This window comes from Heptranchias perlo, chromosome 8 (genome assembly GCF_035084215.1).
Source record: "Heptranchias perlo isolate sHepPer1 chromosome 8, sHepPer1.hap1, whole genome shotgun sequence".
NCBI lineage: Eukaryota > Metazoa > Chordata > Chondrichthyes > Hexanchiformes > Hexanchidae > Heptranchias > Heptranchias perlo.
The window spans coordinates 80,872,552-80,880,724 of NC_090332.1; positions in this window are offsets into that span (position 1 = coordinate 80,872,552).

Below are 8,173 nucleotides of genomic sequence, written 5' to 3' on the forward strand. Positions count from 1 at the left end.
CTTGGAAAGGTATGATTTAATTAGGGATAGTCAGCATGGATTTGTTCAGGGAAGGTCATGCCTTACAAATCTGATTGAATTCTTTGAGGAAGTGACAAGGAGGATTGATGAGGGTAGTGCAGTGGATGTTGTCTACATGGATTTTAGTAAGGCATTTGACAAGGTCCCACATGGCCGACTGGTCAGAAAGGTAAAAATCCATGGGATACAGGGAAATGTGGCCAATTGGATCCAAAATTGGCTCAGTAACAGGAAGCAAAGGGTAAAAGTCGATGGATGTCTTTGCAAATGGAAATCCGTTTCCAGTGGTGTGCCACAGGGCTCAGTGTTGGGTCCCTCGCTGTTTGTGGTATATATTAATGATTTGGACTTGAATGTAGGAGCATGATTGGCAAATTTGCAGATGACACAAAAATTGGCCGTGTAATTGATAGTGAAGAGGATAGCTGTAGACTCCAAGAAGATATCAATGGGTTGGTGGAGTGCGCGGAAAAGTGGCAAATGGAGTTTAACCCGGAGAAGTGTGAGGTAATGCACTTAGAGAGGACAAACAGTAAAAGGGAATACGCAGTAAACGGGAATATATTGAGAGGGGTAGAGGAAGTGAGAGACCTTGGAGTGCATGTGCACAGGTCCCTGAAGGTGGCAGTACAGGTAAATAAGGTTGTGAAGAAGGCATACGGAATGCTCTCCGTTATTAGCCGAGGTATAGAATACAAAAGCAGGGATGTAATGATGGAATTGTATAAAACGCTGGTAAGGCCACAGCTGGAGTATTGTGCGCAGTTCTGGTCGTCACATTACAGGAAGGATGTAATTGCTCTGGAGAGAGTGCAGAGAAGATTTACAAGAATGTTGCCAGGGCTTGAAAATTGCAGCTACGAGGAGAGATTGGATAGGGTGGGGTTGTTTTCCTTGGAGCAGAGAAGGCTGAGGGGAGACTTGATTGAGGTGTACAAAATTATGAGGGGCCCAGATAGAGTAGACAGGAAGTATCTGTTTCCCCTAGCAGAGAGTTCAAGAACTAGAGGACGTAGATTTAAGATGATTGGTGGAAGGATTAGAGGGGACATGAGGAAAAACTTTTTTACCCAGAGGGTGGTGGGTGTATGGAATTCGCTGCCCAAATTGGTGGTAGAGGCAGGGACCCTCAACTCTTTTAAAAAGTGCCTGGACCTGCACCTAAAGTGCTGAAAGCTGCAGGGCTACGGACTGGGTGCTGGAAGGTGGGATTAGATTGGGCATCTGGTTGTTCATCGAGCCGGCGTGGACACAATGGGCCGAATGGCCCCCTTCTGTGCTGTATCTTTTCTATGGTTCTATGGTTCTATGGTTCTAGGAGATTTACGAGGATGTTGCCAGGACTGGAGAATTTTAGCTATGAGGAAAGCTTGGATAGGCTGGGGTTGTTTTCTTTGGAACAGAGAAGGCTGAGAGGGATTTAATTGAGGTGTATAAAATTATGAGGGGCCTAGGTAGAGTGGACAGGAAGGACCTATTTCCCTTAGCAGAGAGGTCAATAACAAGGGGGCATAGATTTAAAGTGATTGGTAGAAGCATTAAAGGGGAGTTGAGGTGAAATTTTTCACCCAGATGGTGGTGGCGTCTAGGGCTCACTACCTGAAAGAGTGGCAGAGGCAGAAACCCTCATTACATTTAAAAAGTACTTGGATGTGCACTTGAAGTGCCTTAACCTACAAGGCTACAGACCAAGTGCTGGAAAGTGGGATTAGGCTGGGTAGCTCTTTTTTGACCGGCACAGACACGATGGGCCGAATAGCCTCCTTCTGTGCCATAATTTTTTCTACATTTTCTATGTTTTTTCTAAAAGCAGAGAAGTTATGCTAAACCTGTATAGAACCTTGGCTAGACTACACTTGGAGTACTGTGAACTGTTCTGGTCTCCACATTATAAAGTGGGTATAGAGGCACTGGAGAAGGTGCAAAAAAGATTTGCTAGGATGATACCAGAACTGAGAGGTTATACCTATTCAGGAAAAATTGAATCGGCTGGGGCTCTTTCCTCCAGAAAAGAAAAGACTGAGGGGTGATCTGATAGAGGTCTTTAAGATTATGAAAGGGTTTGATAGGGTAGACATAGAGAAGGTGTTTCCACTTGCGGGGGAGACCAGAACTAGGGACCATAAATATAAGAGGGCGGGAGTAACTATGACTCCCTTCGAGGCCTTAGTAGGTGGTCTCGGATTGTTGCCCTCTGGTTGCTGAAGCTGTGACAGTTTTGTAAGTTCTCGGTCACAGTGAGCCGTGCCTCCACGTGGTCCCGCTGGAAACAACATAACATCGTTGGCTGAATGGGCTGCTCAAAGAACTTGCTTAACGGGTGATCTGCGTAGATCCGCAGAGGTAAGCGATTTCTCTCTTGACCTGTCCAGGCAAGAGCCCAGGCAGATGCCTGGTGTGGAACCAAAAGTTGGGGGTAATGGCTTGCCCTCAGCCAGTGTTTGTTTTGGTAAGTCCGGTTACAGTAGGATGGTAGCTGTAGTTGTGCAGCTCTGCTGTTAAATTGCGACCCAACTAGCACTCATTTGGTGAAGTCTTCGTCTTACTGTAACTGTGATTGTCTTGTGTGTTCTCGGTCACAGTGAGTCGTGTTCCCGCCAGCCTCCTCACGACACGTGGCTGTTGTGGCTGCTCAAAGAATGCACAAAGGGTGATCTGACGGAGATCACACTCCCTCAGGAGGGGAACCTTCTAAAACAAAAATATGTGAGTTCACTCATGGCCGGATGAGTTTGGTACCGGGCAAAAAACCTCCCCGCCGATTGGTGGCAGCCAACCAGGGATCTAGACTGACTCCTGCAGTCCCAGCATCACAAGCCTCTATCGAGATGGAGGATGGCAACTGTCAAGATCTACAAGTGCCCAGCCGTAAACCAAATCACGAAAGACTGGACTAGAACGGACTGTCAGTCAATTCCGAAGACCAGGGGACCGCGAAAGTAGTTCTCAGCCGGTGATGTCCAAGAGAGCTCCACAGAACCTCGAGGAAGGCGTTCCAAGAGGAGAGCCGATATACCATTCAATCCCCAGTTCAGTGGGTATGGAAATCAGAATAGAAGCAACCCTGCAGGGGGTTCCCGAAACAAGAGACGCTATATGGACGTTGAAATGACAAAGTTGATGGGTCAACTAAAGAGCCGCTAATCCGACTCTCTGTAAATACATTTCATGTTAAATCGTTGTTGTTATGTTATTGTACGTTGTCTGATGTGTGATAATTAGTAATAAAGTGCAACCATCAGATGATGATCATGGGTATTCGGCAAGCAATGCCGCTAACCAAACGACACTAGCTCAGTCGTGTCTCTCCGTTATGGTGGATTCCATGCCTGGTGAACCTGTCAGTAACGTCTGTTTTCCCAATCACAGATCAACCCCTCCTCCCCACCTTTAGTACCTGCGATTCACTAGCAGCCGGCCCAACTTGGCTGTGGTGAAGCTAGATATTGCAACGTGGACGAGCCACGTAAAACCTTGAAATAGGCACTCATTCAATGGGCACTATCCCACGAGTGTATCAAAAATAGTCACTAACAAATCCAACAGGGAATTCAGGAGAAACTTCTGCACCCAGTGAATGGTAAGAATATGGAACTCGCTACCACAAGGAGTAGTTGAGACGATTAGCGTAGATGCATTTAAGGGGAAGCTAGATAAATACATGAGGGAAAAGGAAATAGAAGGATATATTGATAGAGTTAGATGAAGAAGGGTGGAAGGAGGCTCACATGGAGCATAAAACCAGCATGGATCTGTTGGGCCAATGGCCTGTTTCTGTGCTGTACATTCTTTGTAAAGCATTAGAATGTCTTGTCATGTAAATTCTGTTTTAAGGGGTGACTTACCACCAGCATTCTAAAACATATAAAAACAAAAGCAAAATACAGCGAATGCTGGAACTCTGAAATAAAAACAGAAAATGCTGGCAAATACCCAGCAGGTCAGTCAGCACCTGTGGAGAGAGAAACAGAGTTAACATTTCAGGTCGATGACCTAGCATTTCTAAACTATATGGTTGTTCTGCTCCTGTAGGTACCCAAGTGCAGAAGGTGGCAGAGCCCAATGTGCAGTCTCAACCGAACACCTTACAGCACCCAGTGTCACCTATTCCTACCGTGGCAACCACAACCCCAGGTTTATCCACTCTGGGAAGGCCAGTTAGTCAGTTGCAGGATACGACACTTGGTGAAGCACAGAGAATGAGTGAAGATGAGCAAGTGCAGGTGGAATTGGAAGAGCCACAACCTGCTGGTTTAACACCCAGACTGAGAACTTTTTCAGCTGCTGAGCTGAGGGATTCAGACCTGCCGGCAAATGCACTTTGGTGTCCTGCATCAGCAGTTCATGTAGTCACTTGAGAGTGTGACAAGCAGTTTGCACAGCTTGGGTATCCCTGGAGGAGAGCAAAACTCTAATTTGTACAGTGCTGTATAACTGTCTGGCTTAGCTGCAGATAATGACGCAGACTATGGGCCTTCTTCTGCAGCAGAATCCATACCCCCCCCAACCTTTGGCCAAGGTCCTAGACATAGCTTCAATAACAACAACAACTTGCATTTATATAGCGCCTTTAACATAGTAAAACATCCCAAGGCACTTTACAGGAGCGATTATCAAATGAAATTTGACACCAAGCTACATAAGGAGATATTAGGACAGGTGACCAAAAGCTTGATCAAAGAAATATGTTTTAAGCAGCATCTTAAAGGAGGAGGAGAGAGGTAGAGAGGCAGAGAGGTTTAGGGAGGGAATTCCAGAGCTTAGGGCCTAGGCAGCTGAAGGCACAACTGCCAAGGGTGGAGCAATGAAAATGCACAAGAGGCTGGAATTGGAGGAGCGCAGAGATCTCGGAGGGTTGTGGGGCTGGAGGAGGTCACAGAGATAGGGAGGGCTGAGACCATGGAGGGAATTGAAAACAAGGATGAGAATTTTAAATTTGAGGTATTGCCGGACCGGGAGCACAGGGGTAATGGGTGAACGGGACTTGGTGCGAGTTAGGATATGGGCAGTAGAGTTTTGGATGGGCTCAAGTTTACGGAGGGTGCAAGATGGGAGGCCGGCCAGGAGAGCATTGGAATAGTCAAGTCTAGAGGTAACAAAGGCATGGATGAGGGTTTCAGCAGAAGATGAACAAATGCTGTGACAGGAACTCTAGTTGCCTTGGGCCAGATCTTGACTTTGTGCGATAGTGTAAAATGGGTGTTAGTGAGTCGGCAGCCTGTTATACATCACTCCCGATTTCAATGGAAATAAAAACTGGAGCGATGTAAAACAGGCTGCTGACTCATTATCACCTGTTTTACACTATCACACAATGTCAAGATCTACCCCTTAGGTTCCAATGTATTGCCTCATTTCATTTCATGTTGGAAATCAGATTGAGACAGCTACAATGCTGGGCTTCAGTGGTCTTATTGCTGACTAATGGAGTACTCCCACACAGATCCCTGGCCATGCTGATTGAGTACCCAGCAGCAGGAGAATGGCAGTAGCTGGCAGCTGTCTCTCAGGGTCAAACCTCATTTGTGTTACTCAGCTGTCTACCATATCAATACCATGATGTGGAGATGCCGGTGATGGACTGGGGTTGACAATTGTAAACAATTTTACAACACCAAGTTATAGTCCAGCAATTTTATTTTAAATTCACAAGCTTTCGGAGATTTTCTCCTTCCTCAGGCAAATGTTTCAAGATCTCCTTGAAGCCTACGCATTTATACATATTGAACAATAATACATGGTGTTTACAGACTGCCCCTGCAACTGCCCGTTGCCAAGGCAATCACCGTGTTCAGACAGAGAGGTGTTACCTGCAGAACCTCCGAATACACATTCAACAAAAAAACAAACAGGGAAAAAAAACAGAGAAAAAAAAACACAGAGAGAGGCAGAAACATCCGGAAGGCAGAGAGAGCCAGCAAATGACCCATTATATTAAAAACAGATAACATTTGTTCGCTGGTGGGGTAACGTGTAGCGTGACATGAACCGGGATCTTGGGTTCATGTCACGCTACACGTTACCCCACCAGCGAACAAATGTTATCTGTTTTTAATATAATGGGTCATTTGCTGGCTCTCTCTGCCTTCCGGATGTTTCTGCCTCTCTCTGTGTTTTTTTTTCTCTGTTTTTTTTCCCTGTTTGTTTTTTTGTTGAATGTGTATTCGGAGGTTCTGCAGGTAACACCTCTCTGTCTGAACACGGTGATTGCCTTGGCAACGGGCAGTTGCAGGGGCAGTCTGTAAACACCATGTATTATTGTTCAATATGTATAAATGCGTAGGCTTCAAGGAGATCTTGAAACATTTGCCTGAGGAAGGAGAAAATCTCCGAAAGCTTGTGAATTTAAAATAAAATATCAATACCAGTAATAGCTGTAGTTACTGATCCAATGCAAGGGGATGTCTAACTACCTCTATGTCTACAGGCAGACAATACCTCAGCAGCCATTGACCTCACTTCCACCTCCCATTGTGGAAGCAATGGTTAGGGGGTACTTTAATAAAGAGGAAGCACTAGGTAAAACACACTGAGCACCTGCACCACACTTGGTAAAGGGAAATAAAATTTGAGACCATTGATACTCCCCTAATCTGTCCAGTTCTTTTGGCATGAGGAAGATTTGGACAGATACAGTCCATGCATTTTCCCCATACATACAGATGGTACAACTGGCCAGAGGTATTGGACATATGTGAAGATGATTATTTTTCATTGGGTATTCCAAGTGAATAAGTCATCTGTTGGAGCCTGCCTTCAGACCCTTGCTGATTGATTGTTTGTTCAGAAATGCCTTTCAGTTCCTGAACAGGGCCACTTTCTGCCACTGGTCAATGGTGCCTGTCTTCTTCTAACTGCTCTGTGACAAGGCCCCTTTTCAGGGTGAAGTTGGGTAGGACACAGCAGGCATGTTAATTTTGCACACATTGACTGGTTTGTACTGCACTTTCCCTGATCAATCCACGTAAGTGAACCTTAAAGATGTCAATGGTCATGCTCCAAGACAAAAAATATTTTACTAAACCATCTTTATGAACTTCTCCAGTTTAAAAAAGTAATGTTTCTTTAAATTTAACGTGGGATAAATTATGTTCCCCCTGATTCTTAGTTCACGATATTGGCAGTGCTGGAGAGAGATCAGGTTGTGACAGAAGCAAAGCTCTTGTCTTGATTCAGATCATAAATTCTTTATATTGTATCTTTTTTTATATGGAATTTTAGGCAAGTCAATATATTGCAAATTTACACTGTACTTTTGCTCGTTACATTCTGTAAATAGGGTTGCCAACCCTCCAGGATTGTCCTGGAGTTTCTAAGAATTAACCCTATCTGTAAATAATTATTTTGCCTTTGTGGGTGAGGGGAGATGGAGTCAAGCTGAATACACAAACTCAGCCTAGAGATATTTATTGGTATGGAGGTGGATCAAGGCAGTCAGTCTCCCACAGTGCAACTGATGGCCTATACTTACAAGTTAATTGTAATTCCAATTACTTCAAACCCTTGAAAGGCTAAGTACAAGCATGTTTGCACTCTCCCAAAGCCATTAGATTGAGGATAAGCAAGCTATTTGATACAGAAATCAGGCTCCCTGTGGGAAAACAGGTTACATTGACTCATCTTGTAAATTAGCAGATTGTGGGGAGGGTGAGAAATATCTTTCACACTGTAAAATAAAATTGATTAATGACAAATTGCCTGCCTATGGAGAAAAAAAATCCTTTGATATGGTGTGGGAAAAGCCTGCATGGAGCGGTCGGCGTAAACGTGGCTGGCATTCTCCATTCCACAGCTCCTTGTTTCAACCATTTGTTTCCACATTGTAGTGATGAGGCAGAACTTCATAGGGTAGGAATTCACCATGTTACAATCTGCATAGATTCTAAAAAGGGTTCTGAGATTTTGGACACTTTTTTGTTTTTGGAACAGTGTGAAGTAGTTTTGTCAGTAAAGCAGTGTATTGTGAATTATTTGCTGTATATCTTTTGGTTCTGTGTTATTAAATATGGTGCAAATATTTTAAATGTTTAGCTTCAGCCTGAATAATATCATCTGACAGAACGGTGTTTTCGGTCTTTCAGGAATGACAGGAGTAGCATGATGTATCATAGGAACTGGAGTAGGCCGTTCAGCCCCTCAATTCTGTTCCGCC